The 4,493-nt window shown below is 40.7% G+C and overlaps 1 pseudogene; it reads left to right on the plus strand.

Annotated features, from left to right (window-relative positions):
* Positions 1-1,653: 1,653 nt before the first annotated feature.
* On the plus strand, positions 1,654-2,946 carry LOC102872517 (annotated as a pseudogene).
* The last annotated feature ends 1,547 nt before the right edge of the window (positions 2,947-4,493 follow it).

The raw sequence follows: 4,493 nt of genomic DNA on the forward strand, positions 1-4,493 counted from the left end.
TACAAACAAGGAAAATTATGAAAAGAAAATTTAGAACATAATAGGATTTACAATAAACTCCAAAAAGATAGTGAAAAGAAAATTTAGAACATAATAGGATTTACAATAAACTCCAAAAAGATAAAACGCCTACTAATAAATCGAGTCAGCCATGTAAAAGAGAAGGGAAACTATAAAACATCACTGCAAGAAACCAGAAGAAATCTATGGAAATGGAGAAACAAACCATACTCATGGGTTCAGACTTGAAAACATTATAAAAATATCAGTACTACCCAAAGGAATCTGTATATAATGCAATATCAGTCCAAAGCCCAACAACATTTTCTGTTTTTCAAAAATTTTCATTATTTCATAAATTGAATACTTTCTATGAAAAGGACAGAGACTTCTACTAGCTAAAGCACTATTCAAAAGAATAAAGTATGAGGCCTCAGTTTGCAATCTGAGAAATTACAATACAGTCATGATAATAAAAAACAGCCTGGTTTTGGTACAACGAAGTTGCTGTTGTTGTTATATGCCATTGAGGCATCTGCAACTCATAGTGACCCTAAGTACAATAGCTCTGACCTCTGCTTTATCCTGAGCCAGTCTCACTGACTCTGACACACCTGCCTCCATTTCCCTAGTCACTGAGTAAAAATCCATCTCATTCGAGGTCTTCCTCCCCTGCACTGTCTCTGCATCCTTCCAAGTATGATTTCCTTCTTTAACGACTGGTCCCTCTTGGCCACATGCCCAAAGAACAATGATGTACATATCAAATAACTCAACAGAATAGAGAAGTCGGAAGTTAACTCATCTGTTTGTGTACAGCTTTTCTTCAATAAAGGATCAAAATTCACTCCATGAGAAGAGACTCTATATAAAACAAATCATGCTGGAAAAACTTAATTTGCAGAAAAATGCAACAGAATATATGCCTGACACTGTCCAAAGAAATGAACTCAAATTTGATAAAAGATATCTCTAAAACTATAATGTTCCTGGAAGAATTTTAAAAATGCACAAATAGAAGATAAACAATATAATTGGGAGTATATTATCTATTATATTATATAATCTTATACTATATTAACTATATTTTACCATATGTTGTTCTTGTTATGTGCTGTTGAGTTGCTTGGGACTCATAGCGACCCTATGTACAACAACTGTAAACTCTGCTCTGTCCTGTGCCAATCTCATTGTTTCCAACACACTTCATCCCAGTTGCCCCAGTCAACTAATCAATCCACCTCCCAGAGGGCCTTCCCCTCCTTCGCCTGCCCTCCACCTTTCCAAGCATGATGTCCTTCTCCAAGGATCGGTCCCTCCTTACAACATGACCAAAGTATGTCAGATGAAGTTTCAGAATCCTTGCCTCCAAGGAGCAGCCCGGTTTAACCTTCTCAAGGCTGAATCTGTTTGTTTTCTTAGCAGTCCATGGTACCCTCAACACTCTTCTCCAACACCAAAGCTCAAAAGCATCAATTCTCCTTCTATCCTCCCTGGTCATTGTCCAGCTCTCTGATGCATAACAAGTGATTGCAAAGACCATGACCTGGCTTTTCGGCCCGAGAGCGAATCGAAGAAGCCGGCGGCGGGGTCGCCGGGGTGTTCTCTGACCGGTGCTAGGGCTGGTGGGAGCAGCCGCCCAAAAGAAGCACTATGATTTCAGCAGCGCAATTGTTGGATGAGTTGATGGGCCGGGACCGAAACCTGGCCCCCGATGAGAAGCACAGCAACGTGAGATGGGACCACGAGAGCGTTTGTAAATATTACCTTTGCAGTTTTTGTCCTGCGGAGTTGTTCACAAATACTCGTTCTGATCTTGGTCCATGTGAAAAAATTCATGATGAAAATTTACGAAAACAGTATAAGAAGAGCTCTCGTTTTATGAAAGTTGGCTATGAGAGAGATTTTCTGCGGTACTTACAGAGCTTACTTGCAGAAGTAGAACGGAGAATTAGACGAGGCCATGCTCGTTTGGCATTGTCTCAAAACCAACAGTCTTTCTTCTGGGGCAGCTGGCCCCACAGGCAAAAATGAAGAAAAAATTCAGGTTCTAACAGACAAAATTGATGTACTCCTGCAACAGATTGAAGAATTAGGATCTGAGGGAAAGGTAGAAGAAGCCCATGGAATGATGAAATTAGTCGAACAGTTAAAAGAAGAAAGAGCATTACTTAGATCCACAACCTCGACAATTGAAAGTTTTGCTGCCCAAGAAAAACAAATGGAAGTTTGTGAAGTGTGTGGAGCTTTTTTGATAGTCGGAGATGCACAGTCCCAGGTAGATGATCACTTGATGGGAAAACAACACATGGGCTATGCCAAAATCAAAGCTACTATGGAGGAATTAAAAGAAAAGTTAAGAAAAGGAACTGAAGAGCCTGATAGTGATGAGCGTTTAAAAAAGGATAAGCAGGAACAGAAGAAAGCGAGAAAGAGCAGGAGGAAGAAAGAGAAAGAAAAAGGCGAAGAGAAGAGGAAGAAAGAGAGAAGGAGAGGGCTCACAACAGGGAGAGAAGAAAGAGGAGTCACTCCCGGAGCAGGCACTCGAGCCGGACTTCTGACAGAAGATGCAGCAGGTCTCGGGATCATAAGCGATCACGGAGTCGAGAAAGAAGGCAAAGCAGAAGTAGAGATCGACAAAGAATCAGAAGCCATGGTAGATCTGAAAGAAAACATAGATCACGTAGTCGGGATTGGAGAAGATCAAAAAGTCGGGATCAAAAGTCATATAAGCACAGAAGCAAAAGCCGAGACAGAGAACAAGACAGGGAATCCAAGGAGAAAGAAAAGAAGGGATCTGATGATAAAAAAAGTAGTGTGAAGTCCAGTAGTCGAGAACAGCAGAGTGAAGACACACACACAGACTTGAAGCAAAGTGATACTAAAAATGAGGTCAATGGGACCAGTGAAGACATTAAATCTGAAGGTGACACTCAGTCCAATTAAAACTGATCTGATAAGACCTCAGATCAGACAGAGGACTACTGTTCGAAGATTTTTTGAAGAATACTGAAAACGGCATAAAGTGAAGATCAACATTAAAATGAGGTGAAAGAAAGCTATAGTGGCATAGAAAAAGTATAAAAGCTCAGTTAGTAGTTTGTGGGTTATTTTGTTTGTTTTTGTTTTGTTTTTAATTAAAAGTAATTCAGGACTCATGTGACCATCTAGATTTCAGAACGTGTTAATAGCATATATGCCACTGAAAACTTAGGTCCTGTATCATATTTTTTTTCTTTTAAGACTTTTTAAGAAATATTACCCAAACATGTGGCTTGCTCAGTGTTTAATTGAAAGTTTTCATTCTTGGACTTTGAAAACAGGATTAAACGGTAATATTTGTGTGAATCAGACTAAGCAGAATTCCATTTTTATAACTCTTCTATATCTAGCTTTTGGATTTAGAAGTGAAATAAAGTATCTCTGACTTTCTGTTACACACACACACACACACACACACACACAAAAGACTATGACCTGTATCAGATGCACCTTAGTCTCCAGAGACACACCATTGCTATTCAGTACTTTAGAGAGGCCCCTAACAGCAGACTTTCCCATGGCAATACATCTTTTAATTTCCTGGCTGCTGGTGCCAAGAGTGTTGATTTTGGAGCCAAGCAGACTAAAGCTGTGAACAATCTCAGTCTCTTCACCATCCATCCTGATGCTGCCATTTGGTCCAGAGGGGAGAATCTCTGTCTTCTTGACATTGAGCCTCAATCCATATTGAAGGCTGCAATCCCTGACCCTCAGCAGCAAGCGCTTCAGGTCCTCCTCAGTTTCAGCAAGCAGGGTTGTGTCAGATCTTCCACCAATCCTGATGCCGCATTTCTCCTCAGAGAGCCCAGCCTCCCTGATGATCTGTTCTGCATAGAGGTTGAAAAGGTATGGAGACAGGACACATCCCTGGCGTACACCCTTCCCAATTTTGAACCATTATATTGTATTGTAATACATTTATATTATATTATAGTATAGTATATTGTATTATGTTGTATTGTGTTGTATTGTATTATGTTGTTGTTGTTACGTGTCATCGAGTCACTTGCGACTCATAGCGACCCTATGTACAACATCCCTAAACTCTGTTCTGTCCTGTACCAATCATACTGTCTCCGATACACCCATCCCAATTACCCCACTCACTGAATCAATCCACCTCATAGGGGGCCTTCCCCTTCTGCGCTGTCCCTCCACTCTACCAAGCATAATGTCCTTCTCCAAGGACCTGTTCCTCCTTGCAACATGTCCAAAGTATGTTAGACGGAGCCTTAGAATCCTTGTCTCCAAGGAGCATCCTGGTTTGACCCGTTTCAGGATGAATCTGTTTGTTTCCCTAGCAGTCCACGGTACCCTCAATACTCTTCTTCAGCACCACAGCTCAAAGGTATCAATTCTCCTTCTATCCTCCTTAGTCATTGTCCAACTTTCTGATGCATAAGAAGTGATAGCAAAGACCATGGCCTGTATCAGACACACCTTAGTCTCCA

This window comes from Elephantulus edwardii, unplaced genomic scaffold, assembly GCF_000299155.1.
Source record: "Elephantulus edwardii isolate Elephantulus edwardi_28Jun2011 unplaced genomic scaffold, EleEdw1.0 scaffold00244, whole genome shotgun sequence".
NCBI classification, from domain to species: Eukaryota; Metazoa; Chordata; class Mammalia; order Macroscelidea; family Macroscelididae; genus Elephantulus; species Elephantulus edwardii.